This window comes from Macrobrachium rosenbergii, chromosome 26 (assembly GCF_040412425.1).
Source record: "Macrobrachium rosenbergii isolate ZJJX-2024 chromosome 26, ASM4041242v1, whole genome shotgun sequence".
Classification (NCBI taxonomy): domain Eukaryota; kingdom Metazoa; phylum Arthropoda; class Malacostraca; order Decapoda; family Palaemonidae; genus Macrobrachium; species Macrobrachium rosenbergii.
The window spans coordinates 13,600,920-13,627,841 of record NC_089766.1 but is presented as its reverse complement, the minus strand read 5'-3'; the positions used below and the strand labels follow the sequence as shown (position 1 = coordinate 13,627,841).

At 42.6% G+C, this 26,922-nt stretch overlaps 1 protein-coding gene across 3 annotated transcripts in view; it reads right to left on the bottom strand.

The window, feature by feature from the left end:
* LOC136853066 (uncharacterized) overlaps nucleotides 1–26,922 on the bottom strand; it is a 119,768-nt gene that overhangs the window by 51,425 nt on the left and 41,421 nt on the right. For all 3 annotated transcript variants that reach the window (XR_010857309.1, XM_067128308.1, XM_067128309.1), the window contains exon 2: nucleotides 2,100–2,263. The gene's annotated coding sequence lies outside the window, so the exon portion shown is untranslated. The remainder of the gene's footprint in view (nucleotides 1–2,099; nucleotides 2,264–26,922) is intronic.

The window sequence follows — 26,922 nt, the reverse complement described above, 5'->3', positions numbered from 1 at the left end:
AACGACAGTCAGCAGAGAGAACGAAAAATACGTCAGCAACGGCTGACGGCCGAAAGCAAACTGGAATGTTTACATCCGGGCAGGCAGGTATCCCCGCCTACCTGGAGGTAGTTACTGCCTAACCACCTTGTTCAAGTGTTTAACGGCCGTTTCCAGCCTACGCCTGAAAGTATCTCCTAATGTAAAGGACCGAGGGTTTGTATATTGTGTCGGAACAAACAAATAACAACAGCAACCCCTTCGTACATTTACAAGCAAATTTACGCAAAGACTCATGTGAGAGAGAGAGATGCAGTACCTTCACCCTTGAAGTCACAAGCATTACTGATACAGGCCGAACTCTCACGTCTGTATAAAAGTTGCCATTAGTGAATTTATAGCATATAGAAGTATTGGCACCTTTATTTCGAATCATTATTACCATAACAGTGGTGCGTAATTCTGCTTCACACTGAAGAGCAATCCGTCCACCTCCCCAAACCTGTTTTACTTCACACTGAAGCTCAATCCGTCCACGAAGGGTTAAGGTACTGTTTACAGTACTTAATTTCCCAGGGTTTCCCTGTGTGTTGTGTAAAGAAAACTGGACTGCTTCAATACTATATGAGAGAAAATGGATGTACTTGAAAATAGGGGTCACTTGAATACTTTTCACACTTAGCTGTAAGCCATATATTTTTTAAAGGGAAATTGTACTTTGAAATCATATAAAAGTATTTTTTATAATAGTTTTAAGGTATATTCTGTGTAGGATGACAGTTTAAGGTTAAGAGAAAATGGATGTACTTGAAAATTAAGGTAACTTGAATGGTTTTCACAATTAGCTGTAAGCCAAATTTTTAAGGGTAATGCTGTAACATGACTTTGAAATGATATTAGTGTTTTAGATGATAATTTAAGGTGTATTCTGTGAGGTCCGGTTTTTTCACTATTTAAATAGCCAGTTATAAGTATTTTTAGAGGGGGATGTAAAGTATTCGCGGATTGTAGCTATTCACGGGTGTTTGTGGTCCCTATCCCCCGCGAATACTAGGGGTTGACTTTACCATCAACAACAACAGTATTTACATTATTTACAAAAATTCTGTTGAAAGTATATATATATGTGACCATATGTCATTAAGAAAAGCACTGGAGGCAAATGGTCAACAAGGTGGGGCTGGAACACCTTGTAAGGGAAATATGTAATCCGCCAGGTTTGCCACAACTGGGGTAGGGCAGTCAGGTTGGATTTAGAAATTATAAAATGCTCAGAAGGAAAAGACTAGGTAAGGATGAAGGAACTTTCCTGATAATCCATCAAGCAACTTTTTCTTTCTCATCAGCCTGTCCTAAACACTTTTTATACCCTCAGGTAAGGGAAAACAAACCCCAGACCAAGGAAGGCCACAGTAAAATGGCTGTCATAGTCCAAGGTTGGAGAACAAGCTGTTAAGATGAACTGTTTGGGTAGAATATGAGGCATAACAAGAACTGATGGGGTGAGAAACATTGGGGGACAAGAGTACTCCGAGACAGTTTGGTCGTATGGAAAGAATAGATAACGACAGTCTGGTAGAAACTGTAAAATTCTCCCATTCCCATGTAAAATCCATAAGTGCTATACAGATGAAGGTGAGAAAGAGCTAAAATAGGTACTGAAAAGAAAGGGCATTAATAGCAAGGAAGTACAAAAGTGCGCACAATATGGGACAAGTGGCGATGCATGTGTAGGGGGTTTGACACATTGCTGATAAGCCATTTGTATGGGTGCATTAAGTTAATGTTGTGAAGTATTACTGTGCATGGGTTCATCCACAATTCAGTTTCAATATATCTATTTACCTGTCTATATATATATATATATATATATATATATATATATATATATATATATATATATATATATATATATATATATATATAATCTACATTATATATTCCTGTCTTTATACTTGTTTTACATTTCATTTGACTTTCCTGTATCTTTAATTATTTACTCTATACTCTACAATAATTCACACATTCACTACATTATAAACAGTTACAGTAATCTATAACTTCGCAACACATAAGTTCTTGAAAAACTGCCATATCCTAATACTATATACTGTACATACCACATTTCATAGTAGGCTTTCTTGGGAAGGAGACCAGTAGTGAAAGACAGCAGTATAAGGCTATGTAGGTGCTGGTGCCCAGAAACAGTGAAAGCACACGCGTCGAGTGTATGAACATACAGCAGAACCTTCAACTTTCTGTATTTGTCAAATGCAATGTTCACCTGTAAGACAAATGGCTTAGAATTACAAATTTAAACAAATGAGTTACAGAGTATCTTAAAAACACGTAATTTTTTCTTTAATTAATTAAAACTTTTCATAAAAACCAATTACTGTACTTATAATAGGCTATATTTTTGCACATGACATCATCCGAGACAGTCTTAAGCTGCTTATCCGTGGATTTAAACCCACGTGGAGCTGCTTGAAATATTGGCAACAGCACCAAAATGAAATGCCATGTTGATAAAAAATCTTATTCCGTTTCTTGTTATTGTATAAAAATAACTTTATCAATCGTGAACCTATGTAACTGACTTAGAATTCTGTGTAATGAAAAAGACGGTATTTGATATCTGTAATGGGAAGAAATAGTGTTATCTCATTGTTGTTGTTATAGATTTGGCAGATATGCGAAGATTAAACACACGTGGAGAAGGCACCAACAGCTACACAGGAGAGCTCATTTAATTTGAGTTTTAGTATAGACTTCTCAGTTTCTTTTAGAATGAAAAATAAGAAAAACCATGTGAAGTCAATTATGTTGCATAAAATGGAAGATCTCCAGCTATGCCTTTGTTCAAGCCATGTGATCCACAAGCTGTGGGAGACAGCAAGACTAGGAAGCTGAACCTTGCATTACCAGTACAAGTAATCAGCTTTTAGTAAACATGAATATTTATATAATAAAATTCATTATCTTGATACTTACCTACTGCTGAAGTTAGCTTAAGTCTTCATGCTGCAAGAATAAAGAACAATTAGCTGGCCCAAATGCCACAAGTGTGACCAGCATTCAAAGACTAAAGAATACCTAGCTGATCCAAATGGAATGTCTAATTCACCCGTTCTCCATAAAGTCTGTGTAGAATATTTTCATTCTAATCAGAATTCTCCTCAACCACCAAGATGTGGGGAGGCTAAGGGGGGTGGTCCATACTTCAAAAAGATTGTAAGTATCCAAACAGTGTAAATTTTAAAAATAATTTATATTTTTCCTAACATACAATCCTGAAATTCTTTACTTATGATTTAGTTTGAGAATGCAAGCTGAAACAGCCATTCAAACTTATTGACAACGTAGTACACTAACGACAGACGGGCAAGCCCCACCCACTTGTCAGTCTGCACTCCACTTTGCCTTCTGAACCTGGTGCCAGAGTGAGGGGTGGCTGAGGTGGGACATTCAAGTAAACCAGGTCTGTATGTTAAGAAAAATACAAATTACTTTTAAAATTTGCAATTTGTTACTACATGATACAAACCTTCAATCTTTACATAAGAGAATTACCGACTGGTGGGAGGATTCTGGGTTCTCTCTGAACCAACTGGTAGGTTCACCCAACCTGGGGTGTTATTTTCCTGGTCCATTTAAGAACAAAAGAAGGGACCCCACACCTTTAACATACTGCAATTATGGGATGTAGCAGTTACTGAACTTAAGGACCTTGAAGTAAAGGGTTTATGCACCATTACTCAATCAGGCTGTAAGAACCCTTCAAGAGTCAGAGACAATAAAAATGACATTTTCGTAATAAAATTAAGTTTCATAACATCGCTATAGTTTCTAACTCACACAGTAGCGTTTTATTTGAAAATCGCAGTAGCACTTTGATAGTCAGTGTAGATGACAAGCCTCACCCACTTAACAGGAGTGTTGGAATGACTTAGTTGGCAGTGTCATTTTGTTTGCGCCCTTATGTTCATTACAGGGGAGGAGGGAGGGCTTCGATTCTGTAATTACTTGGTAAGTATACTTGAAACTCAATTTTATTATGAAAATATTTCTGGATCGGGGTCCCGTGTCACCTGGTGAAATAGTCCATTCAGCACTTATTTCTAGGTAATTCCGTTGCTAGGTACCAGAGAAAAGCTAAATGTAAAGCTGGGGTTACTACCCCCAGAGCGAGCTCCAAGAAATGGAGTTTTGAGATTGTCACAATCACGGGACCCTGCCCTATAAAGATTCCCAATGTCAAAAGTCCCAACGAGAGAGGTGCCGATACAAACCCATGCACTACTCGCGGACTGTACACAAGGCAACGCTAGTCGCATTCCATTTTAGCACGCGATTTCGTTCACACGTAATTTCCATGTGCTCCTTATTTTGTGCCTTTTTTGCGCTTTTATGGCATCCTCGCAAGGTTCTTCTTCACTAAACTTGAGTACCAGTGTTTTGTTGTTTTTTAGGTGATTGGGGCTCCTTATTTCCCCTTAGTTTAATAATTAAATGGATTTATAACGCCCGTCTCGATCTCCTCTCACAGCGTCTCATGACCTCTCTTGGTCTTGGGTCGGCATGTTTGTTTTGTGTAATTTATTTGTAAATTTTCTTGTTTGGGATATATTCCCAATTTGTGGTTCCTAATTTAAGTGGGTTTGATTATTTTTATGTTTGTTCTGTGCCCCTTTGCTACGAGAAGTGAAGTTTCGCGTTTAGGCTACGAGCTTCCCCCTCGGGCCTATTCGCTTCTTATAATTTCTACATCATGCCTTAATCTTGTCCCTCACTTCTCTTAGCTTCTGGGAATCTTATTTTCATTGGTACTGTTACGGTTATTTGCTTTGTTTTTGCAATTTAGTGAATTTTGTAAATTTTGTGTTCCCTTGCTGGTCAAGTGCAGTCTTGCTGTTTAGGCTACGTGGTTCCCCCTCGGGCCTATTCGCTTATTATCATGGCTTTATTATGCCTTATTTTAGACTCTCACTTCTCTAAGCTTATGGGAGCATGATTTTCATTGGTACATTTAAGATTATTCTTTTACGTTTGACCTTGTGCTCGGATGCTTTTGAATTTTGTTGATTATTTTGGGTACTTTTATATAACTGGAGGTCGGCCATTTCCCTTCACGTTTATGTCGTGTTGGGCCTGGCTATCCTCCTACATGTACCTTATAGTAATTTTCTGTTTGGGTTGGTTAGTTAGCTTTTATCCCTCTCCTCTCAGTTAGGTTAGCCTAGGGGTTAGGCTATAGCATTTTTTCCCTTCGGGGAAAAAAAGGTTAAGGGGGGGGGCGATCTCGATCTGTACGTATGAGTTTCATGTACGTAAGAGTTTCATGTCTGGTGCTTCCCTTTGTTTGGTTTTGGCTTGGGTATATAGCCTACGTCCACCCTCTCCGTTTCAATAAGCTGTAGGTCCCGTTGCTAAGTAACCAATTGGTTCTTAGCCACGTAAAATAAGTCTAATCCTTCGGGCCAGCCCTAGGAGAGCTGTTAATCAGCTCAGTGGTCTGGTAAAACTAAGGTATACTTAACTCTCCCTGTTTCGGCTTTTCACTTAGGCTAATGTTCCTGATAGGTTAAGCTGGAATAGCGAGGGTTTACCTGTGTAGCCTATCCTAGTTCAATCCTTCTTTGGGTTGCTTACCAACTTTAATTTATTGTATCGAGAAACCCCTTCTTCCCCATTTTGCCCAATCCCTTTGCTCTCTCTCCCCTTGGTTCGTTTTCAAGGTTTGTTAACTTACCAAGGCTTGAGAGCACTTTATCCTTATTTTGGTGCTGTAGCCTACATCCCCTCCCTCTGCACTGGTTGGTTTGTCCCTCGGTATTGAGTGTCTGACCTTATCGGTTGGCACCCCACCTAGGGCCTAGAGGTGACCGGGAGTGCTCTCCCCACTCCTGTTCACACTCCCTTTACCTTTCTTTGCTCACTCTCCTGGCCGTAGAGGTTTTTGCCCTTCCTCCCCTTTTCTCTCGCTCTTGTTGTGCAACACAGCTCACATAGCGAGGGGACGTATGAGGATCTCTGGGCACCCGGGGAGTGCTGTCCCACCCCTGGTCGCTGCTTTGGGTTACCAACCTCCTGGCCTATCCCTCCCTCCCCTTCCTTTTACGTCGACTGTTTCCCTTCGTGGTGCTTCCTACCAGTCCGCACCTCGCTGTTGGGATCTCTTGCGAGGCCAGTTAACGTTTTCCACCTAACTGTCTTCTGTCTTATTTGCTTTCGGCATTCCCCCTCCACTTTGCTAAATACCTGTTCGGTGTTTCATTATATTGTTGGGCGCTCTCCTTGCTTACCGCTCCGGCGGCTATAGTGTTTAGCGGTCGGTGTTCATCCCCCACCGCTATCACTTTGTTCAGGATATCTTCCTCTCTTGGCTCTGAGTGCGCCCACCTCCGGACAGTTCATAACCTTCCCACTTTATTTGTATCCGTCACATAATTTTTAAACATGGTCGCTCCGGAATGTTTCCGGTGGCTCTGTTTTTGTCTCTATGAGATGAACTGTTAGTCCGGTTTTCTCTCTGGTTTACTCCGGTGGGTTTTCCTGGTCTGACTAGGCTAAAATCGCTGCTACATAACTCTGCTCCAGGGTCTGTTCCAGCATGCTCATATCTCATACGCTTACAGCTGGTGTTGTCAAGTGCAGGTATGCTCCGCAATCCTGCAACAAGCCAGCGGCCACGGAGTCTGTAGTTCCCATTCCGGTGCGCGGTCTGTGTTGGGGAATTAATAGTTTGGCACCCGGACGGTTGTGATGTATGCTACGCTCTCTCCGAGCAGGCTACTTGATGAATCCATAGGTTTCATATACACCTGTCGGTTTTACCTCCGCCAAACTCCGCCTCATATGGCTTATTTATAGTCGCTCCTTCGGTGTTTGGGCTCTCTCCGGGCAAGATACTTGATGAATCGGTAGGTTTCATATACACCTATCGGTTTTACCTCCGCCAAACTCCGTCTCATATGACTTATTAATAGTTGCTCCTCCGGTGTTTGGGGTCCTAATTTTCCCCCTCCTGGAGGCCGGCCGTTTCAAGTCTCAGAACTCTTCGCTTCAGACCCTCTAGTCCGGGGTCGGTGGCTTCGGGCGAAACATAGAGGCGGGAAAATCCTATGTCCTTTCGGTGGACATTTGTAATGTTCCTTTCCCCGGCGCCCAGATCTCAGCGTCAGTTGCTGAAGAAGTCGCTGCCCCTTTGGCTACCGGGGTCCAAGAGACGACCCGGTCCTCTTAAATAAATTAGCTATTTGCGGAGAGTTTACTGAAGACGTTTCGGCCTTCAGTCTCGTTCTCGAACCTGTGAACATCGTCCCGGAGCAATTAGTAGGTGCGGGAATAAGTGAGACAAACTTTTTCCGCTTAGATCTCCTCCTTCTTTTGCTTTTTTCCTTTAGGGGATTCGTTAGATCCTCATCCCTTTTGGACGGTTCCTGGTCTACCGTCCCTAAGGTGAAATCAGTCAAATAAAGACCTTTTTAAAACCCAGAAGACCCGCTCCGGGGCCCCCTCGAGGACGTCACGGATCTCTAGTCCGGTGCCGTCTACGAGTTAGGCCTCGTCTTCTGGAAAGGGACACGGCCCAAGCAGAGTAAGGTGGTTACCCCCTCCTTCCTTTGTTACAGACTCTTTTGCGGGTCTCCTTATAAGGAGACCGACATGAGGGTCATTGACAAACTATCAAATCTATCTAACCAGCTATCTGCCTCATGGGTCCGTGCTTTCCCTTTCCCAGGAGCTTAAATCCCAAAGGGATTAATCTCAGGATTCATTAGCGGCGGATCACCTGCAAAATCCTGCTCCGTTTCGGAATCCTACTCCGTTCCAGACACCTCCACCCTTTTCCCATTCAGTCTGGGGAACCCTTGGCGCCTAATCCTTTATACTTCCCTGCATGAAGGTACCCTTCTATTGAGGGTGTGGGCACACGAAGGTTGGCGGAACTGCATTTCTTCCCTTCCGGTCTGGTATCCCCTTATCCGGGTTTTGCCAGACTGACAGAAGGGGCATGGAATCTATCTGACAAGATCCCTAAGGAGAATTCTAGAGGAGTGGCTGGCGGAGAATTTCAAGCTCACGCCAGCTAAAGGGGTCTTTACCGTGTTCTCTTTGAGAAACCTGCTTCCTACCCCTTGTGCTCGAATGTAGCCCCTCTTATCAACAGGCTTGTTTTGAAGTAAACCACTGACACATCTCCGGAGACAGATCCCACAGATACGTTCACAGGGAATCTTCTAACCCCGGACTACGCTTCTAATTTATTCAGCGTACAGCTCCTAAGCTTCCGGAGTCGTTCCCGGAAGCTGAAACAAGGTGTAAGGACAGGCTTGCCAGGTCCTTGAACTCTTTGACTTTAACGGAAGCAATGTCTGTGGTATATAATGGCGGTTCCTTGTTTCGGGTCCTGATAAAATCCCTCTTGTCAGGTTTTCTGCAGGACCTGTTTAATTCCATCTTTCGGCAGCCACGTTCCGCCATGAGCCAAATAGGCCTATGAACAGTTTCACCTGGGGAATTAATCTTTTCCCCAGGTGGGCGTTGTTACGGTCTGTCCGGGGCTGCTAAAGTTAATCAGAGCCTCCGTTCTCGTTGGGGTCTACCCTACAAGCGGAAACAATCTGAACTTGCTGGGCCCTATCCCAAGTCCGGCAAGAAGTTCATGTAGTTCAAGCGCCCCCTTGCTCAGGCAGTGGTGCAGGCTCTTCAGGTTCCTGCCCCTGGACAACCGTCAGCCTCTCACTCCCAGCCTCCACCTCAATGTGTGCTGGTTCAGCCAACACATCAGCCCCTAGTGGCTCCCCCATATGTCTCCGCCTGGGTTTTCACTGCTTCATACGAAAACCCAAGGAAAGAATTTTCACTAGGCATTCTACCAGAGGCACTGAGCCTCAGGGTTATCACAGGGGCAGGGAAGCATCCTGCTCCTCTCCGAGAAATTGGGAAGGCAAAGGCTCCAGGGGAGGCAGGCAAGCCTCCTCCCAGTGGTATTTCTCAGGTGGGCGGGAGGCTGTACCGTTTTCGGGGCCAGTGAAACTTCAGTCCCTGGGCCCAGAGTATAGTTATCAGAGGCCTGGGGTGGAGCTGGACTGTTTGTCCCCCTCCCCCAACCAGGTCCTGTCACTTACCGGCCAGGGCTCTGGAGGACTTTGTGAAAGGTCTGTTAAGGAAACAGGCAATAAAGAAAGCGAGTTACTTGTAATCGCAAGGCAAACTTTTTCAGTCTGCCAAAGAAGTTCCCTTCCGCTGGAGAATAATTCCAGACTTGTCCCGTTTATATTCCTCATTCAATGCGACAAGTCTCGGATGCTTACAGTCTTGTAGGTTCGGATCCTACTGCACTGTGGAGCCGTAACCACCTCTATAGGCCTTTCCGACGCTTCCTATCACGTCTTAGTTGCAGGAAGGTTCTCTCCCTTCTTGGGATTCAGGCTCGGGGGGCAGATGTACCCCTTCAGGATCATGCCCTCCTCAATGTAGCCCCCAGAATCTTCGCCAGTTTGAACGGTACCATAGTTCAACAGCTCCGGTATTAGAAGGTTATGCTAGCCGCATATCTTGTCGCCTGGCTCATTTGGGCATCCAGCGTCGAGGATTGCCGGAGAGTGCCGGCCATTGTAATCGGCTTTCTGGAGTCTCTGTAATCGGCTTTCTGGAGTCTCTGGGCTTCCAAGTACACAGGAAGGAATCCCGCCTGATTTCGGAGGGTAGCCTTCAGTGGTTGTGAATCCAGTGGAAGCGGAAAGAGATAGCAAGGGCAACCAGGCATTTCATCATAACAAGCGTGCCTCTTCTCGCCGTGCCCAAGAAAAGGTCTTGGGTTCTCTTCAGTTTGCTTCAGTGACGGTTCTCCTTCTGAAGTCAAAGCTGGAGTTTATAAACGGGTATGGCGGAGTCAGGGACGTGTCTCCCTGATTCCTCCTATTTGAACAAGGGCCTCCGGCCTTGGGTAACAGTCAAGAGCTTATCGAAGTCAGTTCCTCTTCAGCTTCCCCCTCTGGCCTCAGTATTCCACACCGTCACCTCTCTGAGCGGGTGGGGTGGATATTTTTAACTCCATGAAGTACATGGAACTTAGTTGGCCGCGTTCCGGCAGTTCCATAACAATGCCTTGGGGGGCTGTGGCAGTCTTCCTGCCCTTGGGAAAACTTTTTCCTCCCAGGAGGATTCATTTAAGGCTGGTTCTGAACAACGCAGCAATAGCGCGCTGCGTAAACAAGGGGTTCAAGTCGAATCGAATCAATCAGGTTATGGTTCAATCTTCTCCATAGCAAACAGACACAAGTGGCATCTGTCTGCCACCCTTCTCGTAAGGGTCCAAAAGGTCGCTGCAGTTTCCCTATCCAGGGCGTCCCCTGGTGTCGGTATGGTCCTTAGACGGAGCGTCATTCAGGTAGTTTTGCGATCTAATTCGGACCTAGGAGTAGGTCTGTTTGCAACCCAATTCAGCCACAAACTATCTTGTTGTGTGGCCCCCCAACCTGGACCCTCTAGCTCTCTCCACGGACACAGTGTCATTAGGTTGGAACGGGTGGAAGTTAGTTTATCTGTTCCCCCCGGTGAACCTGTTATTTAAAGTCCTTCACAAGTTCAGAACATTCAAGGGTTGAGTAGGTCTAGTAACTCCCAACAGGCAGGGAAGCCAGTTGGTTTCCACTCCTTCTGGGGTTGAAACCTTGGTGCTCCAAATCTGCGACCCAAAACTGCCAGTTTAGTGGTATAAACTCAGCCTGTGTCAGCCTCCTCAAAGTTCTGGTGCCCTAGCTTTGTGGTCTTTGTGAAATTTACAGTTTAGGGGAAACTGGTATTGGTCCTGTTATTACTGTCTTCCTAGAATCAGACAAGGGATTCTACTCTGCTGCAGTATGGTTCTGCAGTTAAGTAACTAGCACTCTTCATATAGTTTCTGAAGCTACAGTAATGACGCAGCCGCATTGGCCCCGAGGAAAGTGTTTTGTTGGTTTTTGAAATCAGCCTCACAGGCCCTTAACTTTCAACCCTAAGGCCTGTGTTCGTCTGAGACCAGTACTCCGTCCACATTCGGTTTCCTGGTCTTTGAGTAATGTATCGGAGTTAGCTTTGGTAACCAACAATCATCTTGTTCTTACCTTTCCTTGTTGGGGAAGATCCTAATTTTAATCAGCTTAGCTTCTAGTGCTAGTATTCCTGTACTGTCTGCCCTGTCTGGCGGAACCAACCATATTGGTTTCCCCACATCAGGGGTAGTGTTGTTGGATTCTCACCCTAACTTTCTAGCTAAAGTTGAAGGTCCTCATTTCGGGTGGTCACCTTGGAAAGTACTCTCCTTTCACAAGGTCTGTCTCTGTGCCCAGTTTATTCCTTACAGGCTTACTTTGACAGGACCTCTCAATTTTTGTCAGGCCCTCTCTTTATTAGAAAAGGGGGGGGTACTGTCATTGTGTCTGCTATTAGGCAGCAAGTTTTGTATTTTCTTAAAACAAGCCTATTCAGGTTCAATTCCAAAGCTCATGATATTAGAGCAGTGGCCACTTACATTAATTATTTTCATTACATGAATTTCGGGGACCTTACCAAATGTTCAAGGTGGAATTCTCCCCTAGTTTTCAAACGTCACTGTTTGAAATCTTTAGAAGCTCTTAAATTCTCTACGGTGGCGGCAGGGAACGTTGTCCCTCTCTCTGGTTCCCTTTCTGATTCTTAGTCACTTTCCCCTTCACTGCCTCAGTTATTCCCTTACAAGCAGTTCATTGTCTTTAATAGCATAAGAATGATATTTATTTCTCTGTTATTATTTCACCGGGTGACACGGGACCCCGATCCAGAAAAAGGATTTTGACAAAGGAAAAATCTATTTCTGGGGAGGGGCCCGTGTCACCCGGTGACCCACCCCTGTTTTTCATTCTCTCCCTCCCATGGTAAACATCATTCTGGTGGGGTGGGTGCTAACATGGAATGCGATTTGCGTTGCCTTGTGTACAGTCCGCGAGTAGTGCATGGGTTTGTATCGGCACCTCTCTCGTTGGGACTTTTGACATTGGGAATCTTTATAGGGCAGGGTCCCGTGATTGTGACAATCTCAAAACTCCATTTCTTGGAGTTCGCTCGGGGGGTAGTAACCCCAGCTTTACATTTAGCTTTTCTCTGGTACCTAGCAACGGAATTACCTAGAAATAAGTGCTGAATGGACTATTTCACCGGGTGACACGGGCCCCTCCCCAGAAATAGATTTTTCCTTTGTCAAAATCCTTTTTTCATATAAGTAACTTATCAAGTAATTATATAGATGAATCCCACATTGATACGGGGTAGGATGAATGGACATATTCTACTCTTAAAACATAAAGGTGTGATAATGACTGAAATAAAAAGGATGGCTAGCACTGAAACAATGCTTGTCTTTTCCTCACCTCGTAAGAGAGCTACTGCAGGTGAATACTGCCTCTGGTTGGTACTCATCTTAACCTGTACTGTAGTGGTGTAGGGGTTGAGCCGAGGGTCACCTCTACATACGTGGGAGTCTTGCAACGGAGGGTAGGCCTGATCGCTGACAAGACATATATAGTAAGTGCCCTTGGCCTGGGCGCAGTACCAATAAAACAAACAACCAGACAACGCTGTCACCTATGCTGACAAAAAACCACTACCCATCCATTAAGACTGGTGGGCACTCCAGGTACAAAGTACCCCCGGGCTCCCCAAAACTCGACACCCTAAGTCAAGGGTAAGAGACAAGAGTAGAGAAAGAGTGCTTCCAATGCTTCTTCCCTCAACACTATGCCAGCCACTGATAATGGCCCAAAGGTACACTGTTTTGACTTCTTTTAATTACAGGCAGTCCCTGGTTATCGGCGGGCTCAGTTATGAGTGATCTGGTTTCATGGGGCTTGTCTAGTGACGAAAACCGATGATTTTCGGTGCCAAAAAATAGCCGATTTCCACTCGTTGGCGCCAATAATCAGGTATTGGCGCTGATACATACCTAACAGAGGCACCGATCTCCGGTTATCAGCATTGATAAGCACCAAGAATAACTGATTTTCGGCTTTCTGCAATTTTGGCTTATTGTCACACCATTGGAACGGAACCCTCACCAATAACCAGGAACTGCCTGTAGTGAGATGCGAAGATCGATTTGCACCTCCAAAAGGTCAACTGAAGAATGGACGAAAGGGACAAACTAGGCTTGAAAGTGAGAGGTAGCAACTGCTAGGACTTCATGCGCTTCCACTTTGAATGAAGGTAAAATGTCCTGAATCAAAGAATACACCACAGAAATCAGGCCCCTTAGGAAGAACGACAATGCGTTCTTCAAACGAGGGCGAGAAGGATTCTTGACAAAACACCATAGGTTGCTGGATGGCCCTCTGATCTTCTCGGTCCTCCACAGATAATAACTTAGGGCTTTGACAGGGCAAAAAACCCTCTCCTCTTCCTAAGGGCCCAGGATTTCCACTAGACTCTTAAGGTGGAAGGAACGAGGGAAGGACTCAGATGGGTCCTCGTTCTTGGCTAGGAAACCTAGGGTAAAAGAGTACACTGCATCTCCTTGCGAGAAGCCTACCCTCTTATCAACAGCTTGCAGTTCACTTACACGCTTGGCAGTCACCAAAGCCATGAGGAAGAGTGTCTTCCGAGTGAGGTCCTTTAGGGAAGCGGAACCAAGGGGTTCAAAAGGAGGGTCTGTGAGCCACTTTTGCAAAACATCTAGGTTCCAGGAAACCAGACTGGCTTTCTTCTACTTACAAGTGTCAAATAACTTTATGAGGTCATTAGGATCCGGGTTTGACGACAGGTCCAGACCTCTATGCTTAAAAACAGAGCTAAGCATAGCTCGATACCCTTTAATGGCCGAAGACAACAAACCTCTAGAGGTCCTCAAATAGAGAAGGAAGTCCGTTATCTGTGTCAAAGATGGCTCAGAAGACGACACGTTATGTCTGAGACACCATCTAAGAAAATCTGTCCACTTTGCTTGGTAGACGTCACAAGAAGATTGTCATCTGTATCTTGCAATAGCTTCTGCAGATGCTCTTGAAAAGCCTTTTGCTCTGAGCAGTTTCCTGACAGTTCCAAGCTTGTCAGAGCAAGAGTGGACAACCTTTGGTGGTATCTCTTGAAGTGAGGTTGTTTGAGTGGCCACGGTTTTTAGGGAAATAGACTGAGGAAGTCCACCAAAAGCCGCAGAAGGTCCGGGAACCACTACTTCATGGGCTAAAACGGGGCTACGAGGGTCATCAAGATGTTGTGGTGTGAGATGAATTTGTTCAGCATTTCCCTCACCATGTTGAAGGGTGGGACAGCATACAGATCCAGGACTGACCAGTCCTGAAGCATGGCATCTGTCGCCCATGCCAGGGGATTCGGGGCTGGAGAGCAGAAGAGGGGAAGACGATGGTTTCTTGAGGTAGCAAAGAGGTCCAACGTCGGTTTGCCCCATAATCTCCAGAAGTTGAGACAGACCACGGGATCCAAGGTCCACTAGGTGGGAAGGACTTGCTTCCAACGGCTCAGTTCATCTGCCAGAACGTTCAGTTTCCCTTGAATAAATCAAGTGATCATTGTCACTCAATTTTGGCCTCCCCATATGAGAAGATCCTTTGGTGCCCGGCAGAGAGCAAAGCAATGAGTGCCTCCCTGCTTTCGGACATACGTCAGTGCAGTGGTGTTGTCCGCATGAACTACCACTGTCTTGTTGTAGGTCATGGTCAAGAAGCACTGAAGACCTAGATGAACTGCCTGTAACTCCCTGATATTGATATGAAGGTTCCGGTCTTCTGGGGACCACATCCCAGAAACTTCCCGACTTCCCAGAAGGGCTCCTCAACCTAGATCCAAGGCATCTGGGTAAAAATGACATTTTTACGATAAAATAAAGTTTTATATATACTTACCAAGTAACTACATAGCTATTACGTTTCGTTTATCGGCAGCTTAAATTTGAAAATTCGCGGTAGCGTTCCAACATTTTGGTGTAGGTAACTCACCCCGTCCACTTTTGGGGAAGGATAGGTACAACACTACTAACGAGCCCAATTCATTTATATATACTTGGTAAGTATATATAAAATTTTATCATAAAAACATAATTTTTATATATGTAACTTACCAAGTAACTACATAGCTGAATCCCACATTGACAGGTGGGATGCATGGGCATGTACTACTTTAAAAAACACTCATGAATGGAGATGAATTTTAAACTAACATGTAGTTAACATTGATAAAAAGTTAGTGGTAACCTACCTGGCGAGAGAACTCCAGCAGGAAAATACTGCCTCTGATGCAGCTCATCTCGAGCGTAGTGGTGTGGCAGTGAAGCCAGAGGTGCCTCCACATCAGTGGGGCTTTGCAGTCGAGGAGTACTCTAATGGCTGCCAAGGCATACAATAAAATACAAAAGCCCTTGCCCTGGGAGAAGTACCAAAACCAAGACCATAAAACACAAGTTACACATACACCATATAAAAGACCAGTTACCATAACCCATTCATAACATGACACCATGAATGATGGGTGCTCCAGGTACTCAGTACCCTCCCAGCTTCCCAAAACTCGACAACCTAAATTCAGGGCAAGTAGATAAATAAGTAAAAATAAATAATTACAAATAAATAAACAAAAAACAAATAAATAAAAATAAATAAATAAAAATAAATAAAAAATAAATAAATAAAAATAAACAAAAAAAATTATTAAATACATGAAAATAAATAATAAATAAATAAATAGAAATAAATAAATAAATAAATAAAAATAAATAAGTAAATAAAAATTAATAAATAAAAATTAAATAAAAATAAGTAAATCAATGAAAATAAATGAAAGTAAATACATAAAAATAAATAAATAAAAGAAAATAAAAAATAAATCAATCAATGAAAATAAATAAATAAAAAAAGTAAATAAATAATAATAAGCAAACACTGATTTGCACCTTGAATTACAAAATTGCAGAGAAGGATAAATTCCGCTTCAAGGAAATCGAAGTCGCTACTGCCCTCATTTCGTGGGCTTTAACCTTGCAGCTTGGCAAGTCTTACTCTTGAATCTTAATGTGCGACTCGGAAACCACGTCTCTCAAGAACACCAATGTGTTCTTGGAGAGAGGACAGGTCAGATCCTTAACTGAACACCAGAGGTTAGGGGACGCACCTCTGATACTCTTAGTTCTCTCTAAATAATACTTTACTGCTCTTACTGGACAAAGAGCTCTCTCTTGGTCCATAGGACCTAGAATGTCCATTAAGGGGAGCGTTTGACAAAAAAATCGAAAAATCAAAATTTTCTGAGATATTTTATATATGGCATCATACATATCCTGACTATCTTCTCAGAAAGTTTTATTAAAAAATTCGCCATAGTTTAGAGTTATAAACAAAAACAGTAACCCTATCATAGACAAAATTACATTTTTCGTATAATGTAATGATAAAGTCAGTATATCGGTAGTAATTTCCTTTTAGCTATGAAATAATAATATCTAAATGCGTTATATGGCAACCCTGTGGACCTAGTACGCATCAGGAAAAGCCAGAACCGCAGGGCAGGCAGTGACGTCAGACAGTCAGTCAGTAGCAGCTCAGAGCTTGACAAAGTAAGACATCGCGCTGCCCAACCTGAGCCGTGTTTTGACACTCGCTTCATCTAGCTTCATTTAGCGAAGTTATATTACTTTGCAAGTCTATTGTTATATATTTTGGATTTTCAAATATGTCATAAAAACATCAAACTGTGTAACAGCAAGCAAATAAATACACAGAGAAGCAAAAATATCGATATCTCAAAACTAAAGTTATCGACATTCAAACTGCATCTCCTCCATAACGAATGCACCGATCTCAATGAAACAAAAAGCAAACGAAAGCTAAATAAATTGTCTACAAACAAATAGAGAGTTTTTTTCATTTTGTCCCTCAAAAATTTTTGGGGAATTTTTTTCCAAAAAACCAATTGAAGTTTTTTAAAAAAACGAAAAATATTCATAAAAAAAAAAAAAGAAAAAAAAATTGAAAAAACACTCCCTTACTTTGTTCTAATATATAATATCTGTCTACCACGTAAATTTGAGCTCTTAGTTTGCAGAAGTTATGGAGGAGATGCATTTTGAAAAATTTTTGGGGGTGGGGTTACCAGCAAATGGGGGCGGAAGACGAAAATTATGGTTACAGTCCTTTTGCCCTATACAAAAATAAACCCAGGCACAAAATTTGAAACTGATTCATTAAAAACACGGAGTTATTAGCGAAAAAACGATTTTATCAAACGCTCCTCATATCGTTATAAAACTTTGAAGGCCGATATCTCAAAACTAAAGTTATCGACATTCAAACTGCATCTCCCCCCATAACGAATGCACCGATCTCAATGAAACAAAAGCAAATGAAAGCTAAATAAATTGTCTACAAACAAAGAGAGAGTTTTTTTTTATTTTGTCCCTTGAAAATTTTGGAGAATTTTTTCCAAAAATCAATCAAGTTTTTTCAAAAACGAAAAATATTCATAAAAAAAAAAAAAAAAAAAATTGAAAAAACGCGCTCTTACTTTGTTCTAATATATAATATCTGTCTACCACGTAAATTTGAGCTCTTAGTTTGCAGAAGTTATGGAGGAGATGCATTTTGAAAAATTTTGGGGGTGGGGTTACCAGCTAATGGGGGCGGAAGACGAAAATTATGGTTACAGTCCTTTGCCCTATACAAAAATAAACCCAGGCACAAAATTTGAAACTGATTCATTAAAAAACACGGAGTTATTAGCGAAAAACGATTTTATCAAACGCTCCCCTTAAACCTTTGATTGTGAATGAACGGGGCCAGGGAAAAGATGGCGTTTCATTCTTCGCTAAGAACCCCATAGTAAAGCAACAGACTGCATCTCGTGTGAATCCTACCTTCTTGCTCAGAGCCTGTAACTCACTAATTCTCTTAGCAGTAGCTAGAGCGACTAGAAATAATGTCATTCTTGTAAGATCCCTGAGGGATGTGGATTGAAAAGGTTCAAAAGGCAGACCTGAGAGCCATTTTAAAACAACATCTAGGTTCTAGAATACGGAATCTGACCTCTCCTGTTTCGTTGCTGCTACAAACCTGACTGACGAAGTCTGACGCCATCCAACAGACGTCAACTCGCCAGCAATTAAAAACAAACAAAAACAAAGGAGGCAACAATCCACCAAGGGAACAATAGACAAACGATTGTTCCTAACACCTCCCCACCTAACAGAAAAACAAAATTTACAATAATTCTTTTTTTATACAAATAAAAATACTCTCCCCGAAAAACAAACACCCCGCCAGCCAAAACAGAACCAATTCCTGGCCTAAGGTCCTTCAATATTACGATCTCGCATTTCCGAGATCAACAGGTTCTTTCTGAAACTAGCAATTGGGCTGAAATGACTGACGAGAGATGACAAACAAAGGAGGGAGGAGCTGAACAAACCCAAAAAAATTACCTTAATATTAATCTATTTACAAAATAGTTATATACATAATGTACAGTTGAGTCAAGGTTCAATTTAAAATTAGCATTACAAACAAATTAATTAATTACTTAACAGCAGCAACAACAATCAAAACCAAAGAAAAATAAAATAGAATCAGTACATAAATGAACATAAAAAAAAATTACCAAAAAAACATAAGCACGGGCGGCTCAGCAAACATTGCAAATGAACAGGCAGCATAAATAATATGAAAGCACAGCTTACAACATAATCAAGTAACATAAACATTCAAACAGCATTAACAATATAATCCCAAAGCGGTATAAGAAAATGAGTAGCATAAATATATTAACAAGCAGCATAAAATAAATAATTAATACAAAATCCAGCAGCATAAAGAAACGGAAACACTTCCTCAAACAATGAGGACCACAGTCTAATGCCGGACGATCAAGACAGAGCCGACACGACTGTAGAGGCCCTATGGCAGTACTGACGCCCTCCTTCAACAACAACGACCATGACAGAGCCAACACGGCAACCATCTCGTCCTTAAATACTCTCCACTGCTCTGCTGCCATAACTCTAATCCTCAGGTACGAATACCTGCTGCTGATACTCCAACTAGACTTGTTGCTGCCCTGGACCACCAGTCGCCCGCCATTCCAGAACCTGACTCTGTTGCTACGAACCTCACTGGACGGTTCTGACGCCATCCAACAGATCAGAGGCCAGCAATTAAAAACAAACAAAAACAAAGGAGGCAACAATCCACCAAGGGAACAATAGACAAACGATTGTTCCTAACACTGCAGATTCAGTGTCCATTCCATGGGTAGGACCTTTTTGCAATGACTTAATTCGTCCGATATGATATTGAGTTTGCCCTATATAAAGCAGGTGACAAGCTTGATTTGGTTTCCTTGTGCCCAGATAAGGAGATCTCTGGTGGCTTGATACAGTGAGGAGTGGGTCCCTCCCTGATTCTTTATGTAGGCCAGAGCTGATGTATTGTTCAAGTGGACTATGACTGTGAGGTTGCAAATCGCTGTTGAGAAGTGTTGAAGGGCTAAGTGTATTGCCTTCAGTTCCTTCACATTGATATGAAGTTCTCTCTTGGGTTGTGACCATGTCCCTGAAACTTCCTTGTTTTCTAGGAGAGCCCCCAACCCAGATCTGATGTGTCTATATAATATGAGGTTGGGGCTCAGAGGGTGCAGAGATTTCCCTTCAGCAAACCTTCCTGTTACAAGCCACCACCGAAGTTCCTCTTTGATCTCAGGGGTGATTGGGAAAACGAACGAGTCAGAAAAACCTTCCTCTGCCATCTGGCTTTTAGAAAAAATTGTAGCATTCTCGTGTGAAGTCTCCCTCATGGAGTGAACTTTTCTATGGATGGGAGAGTTCCCAGTAAACTCATCTATTCGTTGGCTGAGCATGACGAGAGAGAGAGAAATTTCTTAACTGTCCGAATGCAGGCTTGGATTCTCTTGTCGGACGGAAAAGTCCGAAAAATCCGAGTGTTGATCTTCGTTCCAAAATACAGAATCGATTGACTCAGGACTAACTGGGATTTGTCTAGGTTTATCAGCAGGCCCAACTCTTGGGCTAACAGAAGTCTTTTTTAGGTCCCCCATGCAACTTGATTCCAAGGGGGAAGGTAGGAGCCAGTCGTCTAAATAGAGACAAATGTTGATCCCCATGAGATTTAGCCATTTTGCTAATATGGAGAGGACACGGGTGAAAACTTGAGGGGCTGTCGACAGTCCGAAGCACAGCGCTCGAAATTGGAAGACCTTGTCCTGGAACACACACCACATATATTTCCTGGCCTCTGGGTGGACTGGAATGTGGAAATATGCATCCTGCATGTCTATAGTTGCCATCCAATCCCCTTGACAGATGGATGGAAAACAGAAATGAATGGGTTGTTTCCATTTTGAATTTTGTAGTCTGAACATAGAAATTCAGGGTGCTGACGTACACGACAGGTCTCCAATCTCCTAATGATTTTGGGACAACGAATAGGCGGTTGTAAAACCCTGGCATGTTGACATCTCCGACTATTTCTATGGCTCTCTTGGTGAGCAGAGACGATACTTCTTGTGATAGGGCCAATACCTCTCTGAGTCTAAAGAGTAGGCCGCCAAGTTGAAAGGAGAGGACACTAGGGAGGTTTCTCCCTGAATGGGATGGAATATCTATTCTGATCACCTCTAAAACCCAAAGTTCTACTTTTCTGTCCTCCCACTTGTTCCAAAAATGTAAAGGCCTGGCCCCCACTGGTACACAGAGGATAGTATCCTCACTTGTGAGAGGAAGGTTTGCTTGCTGACTTCCTGATTGGTCAAACGGACTAGAATACGCTCGGGAACGGGACTGGAATCTACCTCCACTGCCTTGAAATGCTTGCTGTAGAGGGGAAACCATTCTAGGTGCAAACAATGAGGAAGATGAAGAATGTCCAGACTCCTTCAAGCGTTGGTGGACTGGGCCAACAAGTCTTGAGTGGATTTCTTTTGCAGCTCCATTGCAATATGTTCTACTGTAGCGCTGGGAAAGAGACCATGCTGATCTAAAGAGTGTGGATCTCAGGGAGGGAGTGACCCCTTTTGAAGTGAATGAACACCACTGCTCTTGCTTCTTAAGTACTCCCACCACAAACAAGGCTGCCAGCTCCTGGGATACATCCCTGATCGCTTTATCTGCGCATGAGAGCACTCCCAGCCAGTCTGTAACGAAGTTATCTTGGAGAGAGGCAGTCTTCCATTTTCTTCGTTAAGGCACTGACAGTCCAATCAAGAAAACTCAAGATCTCAAAAACCTTAAAGATATCCTTAGTAAAATGCTCGAGTTCTGAAGTCGTCAATAAGATCTTGGATGAGAAGGCAGATCTCCTTGATGAGTCAATTAAACTGGAGAAATCCCCTTAGGGGGTAGTAACTCCCAACGACGGCACTTCTCCAGTAACATGAGATAAGTATCTCCTCTTGGGTAAACGAGGAGGAGGAGTGCAGAATACCGCTTTCCCCTTACCCCTCTTTTCTGTCAACCAGCTCTCAGTGCTTGACAGAGCTTTCTTTGAAGACAACGATAAAACCATCTTAGGCATCTAGAAGCTTCCGTAGGCTGTCTCATCATAAAAGATGAACTCAGTAAAGATGGAGTCGCTGGCGAAACGAAGTCCGGGAAGCCAAACAAGCAGTACTTCAAAGGGGAAGTGTAGGCTGAAGAAGGCTGATCCCGTTCTACGTCCTCTTCTTTACACAAAATGGGTAAGAGTCAAATCTCTGACTCATGAGTAACTGTCGGTTTGCGTAACAGATCTAGAATACTGTCTAAGCATCGCTGAATCGGTTCCAGAGCAGGATCCTGAACCAAACGAGAAGTGGAGTGTGGCACCGGAAGCCTGGATGAATTTGGTGCCAGCTCAGAAGGGGAGCGATCGCACACTGACGACCTCGCGCCAACTACGTGCAAGATCTGGTTTCACAGGTACATCGGATCCTCTAGATCCCACTGTGTCATTGGATCCCGCAGATCCCACTTGATGAATGGATCCCTCAGATTCCACTGGACAAATGGATCCCTTGGATCCCGATGGATGTTTGGATCCCTCAGATCCAACTAAACATTTGGATCCCTCAGATCCCACTAAATGCCTGGATCCTTCCAATTTCACTGAATACTCAGATCCTCCAGATCCCACTAAACTGGATCCCTTGGATCCCACTGGATGCCCAGATCCCTTGGGTCCTGAAGCATGATCTATGTATTTTTTGGAGACCCGCTTGGGTGACAAAAACTGATCCTCTGACACAGACACTTCGGGGGACACATTAGTTGGATCATCCCAAAACTACATGAAGATTTGGGACTCTGATCCCAATCTCTGTTCCACTTGCACGGGATCGGAAAATCAGACTCAGCAGCGGATATTGGCCTTTTCAGTGGCCTGGATGCACTTTTAGAGTGCCAGCCATGCTTCTGACTCGCTTTGCACTGGGATTTGTCGGATCCTAAATCTGTATCACTTGACGAATGGGCACGGACTCCAATTTGGACGCATTTCCAACGGCTGTCCGCCAAGTCCTAGGAATCTCGAACAACAGGCTCAGTTGAGGGGGCGACTACCCGTGGGCAAACCCCACCGACCTCCCTGGGACTTAAGGTTTGCCTCCTCCCCAGGTTTAGGAGAGTTTGACAGGGACCTTCATCTAGGAGCATCAGACAAGCAGCCACCTTCTCCACTGCCATGAGATCACTGGCACTTCACTTATCCATAAGGCCCCTAACTGAAGGCCCTATTTGAGCTACAGTGTTAACTAAAAGACCAAATTTCTGGTCCATTCTGGCTTCCAGACTGGCGATGGCATTAGGTTCAGAAGGCTGGAAGTTGGATAATGGAGTCACAGGTAAAGTCGGAGGACTGGTGATTAGGGGAAAATGCAGATATAGGAGTTGGAAGGGCATGCAAAACAGGAGAACCTGACTAACTGAATTCTTAGCTTCAGCCTTAGAGGCCACTCTCCTACATCTGTTTTTTTCAAGTTTACCTAAGTAACTGGTCAAAGTTTTCCATTTCCAGATCCCACTCTTTTGCATTTGTCACAAGTCAAGACTGAAGAGCAAGTTTGTCCTCTACATTGACAACAAATGGTATGAGTCATATTTGATAGAAGTAAGTCTGGTATTGCAGCCTTTGCTGCAAAACCTACTACTAGCAGAACTAGAGTCAGACATCTTCATAAAAGGCAAAAGTCCAAGCTAAATAAGCTAATACAATCAGCGCAATCGCTACCAAGACAAAGAATACTTCACCAAAAAGGATGAAAACCATTCGGCGAATTATATTAAATCACATGAAAGCTTAAGTCAACAACCATGTCAAGCTGTCAACCGGCAGAAACGAATTGGGCTCATTAGTAGTGTTGTACCTATCCTTCCCCAAAAGTGGGCGGGGCAAGTCAACTACACCAAAATATTGGAATAATCCCGTGAATTTGGAAATTTAAGCTGCCAATAAATGAAATGTAATAGCTATGTAGTTACTTGGTAAGTTACTTATACAAAAGTCTTAGCTCTTATGCATCCACACAAAGTGACATACCAACCTATCAATCTTCACTAACTAATCCTATGGTACTGTCCTATTAAACCCATCCTGGAGCCAAATGACCCTTACCAGGAATGGAGCCTTCCATTAATCCCCATCAATAATCTTTCCAATAGTTGCAACACTTGTCTAATTAAATCCAATTGGAAAATGTTGAGTATTGTCCTTGCAATGGTGGTTGGGTACTATTAAAACTATCCCAATTCCCATTGCCAAATCCAGATGTACCAATGCCTAGGCACTAATCCTTCCTTTGATGTTTCTTTTTTAACTTTAGTATACTAAAAGTAAGAGGTTTAGGATGATTCCTGGTTCCTAAGTGCTCACTCCAAAAGCAAAGCTGCAGGCACACTTCACTGTTTGTGTTAGAGGCAAAAGGATTAACAATATGAAAGAGAAAAGTAAAATTGTTCAGTTTATTAAGTTTAAACAGGTTTATTTGCTTTTTCATATTGTAAATCCCTTTTTCCAATGACAATGACTACAGCCGAAAGGTTAAGGGAATGACTTTCCTTGTTTACTACCGACTTTTTTTTTAAGGAGCAATTTTCATTGTCTTTGCCTTTACCTTCTTTAAGACTTCACTAGATTGGGTGTTTGATTTATTCTTTGAACATTACCCTTTTCTGCAATTAAATACTTGAAATAATTCTTTGCGAGTATACTCTTTAATTTTGAACTTTTTCCTCATCACTTATCATAATCCCTTCCATTTCTAATTACCTTATATTTAGAGAATATTAAAGAGTAATTTCTACTTTACTTTTCATTCCCCACCCTTTTACTTTTCCTATGACAGTAAACTCCCCGTATTCGCACTCTCAAGATTCACGGACTAAAGTATTCGTGGATTTCTCTGTGGAACGTATCTACCCATTATTCGCGGAAAATTCACCCATTCGCAGTATTTTTCACTGAGAAATAATCATGACTAAATGCACTTTTTGTGATAAAACTTAAAATACTCGCGTATAAGCATTTTTAGAGGGTATTCTTGTGTTTAAACTATCAAAATAGGCAGTTCTAAGTGTTTTTAGAGGGGTTTTAAGTATTCGAGGATTTTAGCTATTCGCAGGGGGGATGAGTGCCCCCCGCGAATACGGGGGGTTTACTGTACTGAGGTCACGCTATGTTACTGGCTCAGACAACCAGTGTTTCCCAGGTTAACATAATTCTTCACTTTCAAGGTTAGTCTTATGCACTCCCCCAGCTTTTTGTTAGGGGATTGCAGTCTCTCTAAAGTTACATCTTATTTTCTGCAGTGTCTTACAAGAGAATAAATATTCAGTGTTGTCCTCCTCCATTTGGCAAAGATCACAAACCTCATTCTTGTTTCTTCTTGGGAAGTTAGCCTTCAAGTACAACACATCTGGCCTGGCCTTTATTATCAAGCAAGCATCCTTTGCTTCTAGTTCCCTGATGTACTAATTTTCACTAAAGTCCTTATGAACCTCAGCTTCTTCATTTCTTGCCTCTTCTCTTCCAAGTTCTTTTCAGTCTCTTGCTTAATATTCTGCCTTTTGATTTCTCTTTCCGACACTTGCTTCCTTTGAGCCACTGTGTAGAGTACCATTTTCCTTGGCATTTGTATTCTTTTGTAATACTTATTGTGCCATTTTTTTTTTTACCTCTGTTCGTATGTGGGCATCCGTTTTCTTTGCTCTTTTATCTAATATGTGTACTGCTGACTTAATTGGCCTAGTATTGAAACGACAAATTTTTTAATTCATATTTTTCCTAACATAGAAACCTGAGGTCTTTACACATGGAATTTACTTTCAGCGCAAGCTAAAACTGACCGTTTAACCAAAAACAAGGTGGTTATTGGTAGTTGGCTACTGACAGTATGGAAGGAAGCCCTGCCATCCATTTGGTACACATTCACTTTACCTTTTGGCCGCAGTCTGAGACAGAGGTGTCTCCTCCACTACCTGCCATTTGACTTAATTCTTTTCGATTTTTAGTATAACTGTTGTTTTGAGATATTTTGCTTATTTGGAGAATGAAGAATAAGGAGAATGGCATTAGGGTAGTACTAATGCATTGCATCTTTGCTTAAACTTTTGAAGTTCCAATTACGAGACATCCTCAGGGAGACTGTTCTGCAGTCCAACAGTGTGAGGAATAAAGGTCCTCAGTAAATGTGCCTTGACAGCAAGGCACATTTACCGCATATTGGTGCTGCTGTTCACCGAATCTGGTTGCTCTCGGCAGGAAAAGGGGACAAGGGATCAATTGTGAATGAGAAAGATCTCTATTAAAATACAACTTATGAAAAAATGACAAACAAGAGACCATCTGTTGATGGTCCATGTCATAACTGCTAATACTGTATTACGAACCACTCTATTTAGAAAGGGATAAACCTCCAGCAGAAGCAGACAACCACACCAGAGAACAGTATTCCAGTAAAGGAAGCATAATTGACCTAAAACACATTGCATTGATTTTATCACTGTTATAAATATATGAGGCCTTATAAACAATACCTAACTGTTGAAACTTTCATTATAAGTTTCTCAAAAGTAAGATGTGAGTCAAAAGTTACAACTAGAATACTAGTTAAAACTTCAGACTCATTCAGCAGAGTTCCATCCACCTGAAGGGGAGGATGGGGTGGAAAATATGTATGAGATCTGCTAATCAATAGTGTTTTTGTTTTACTGAAGTTCAGCCTCATACCCCGCCAACTACCCCATTCACTGATCCAGTCCAGGTCCCGATTGAGGGTGAGGGCAGCTTCATTTCTCAGAAGTCGAGACTTTACTACACCCACAGGTGTTGCATCATCGGCATACTGAACAATTTCCAAGCCAACAACCATATCACTCACACCAAAAATAATAGTGGACCAAGAACACTATCCTGTGGAACTGGACAAAATAGGTCTTGGTTCACTAAAGATCCCATCAACGGCAACTTGCTGCTACCTACCTGTAAGGAAATCTTGAAGTAATCCTAAAACCTATCCACCCACTCCAAGATTCTTAAGTTTATAAATAAGTGCCTCATGATTTACTGAATCAGAAGCAGCACTAAAATCTTCTTGAATTACTCTACACTCAAAACCCTTATCAAGATTCTCTTGCAAATGGCATGTCAAGTCTAAAAGAGCTTTGCAGGTACCTAACTGCTTTCTATATGCATACTGACTATCAGCTAACAATCCTTTAGATTCCACATACTTATAGTGTGGCTTAAAAATAAGTTTTTCAGCAACTTTGGAGAGCACACGATTAGAAATTGGCCTGTAGTTACCACAGTCTGCAGATATGCCATTCTTTGGAACAAGCACTGTATTACTAAGCTTGCACTCATCCACAAAGATACTACGTCGGCATAAAAATCTATAGAATCTACTAATCTTGGGAGGCAACACACCAGAAACTATAAA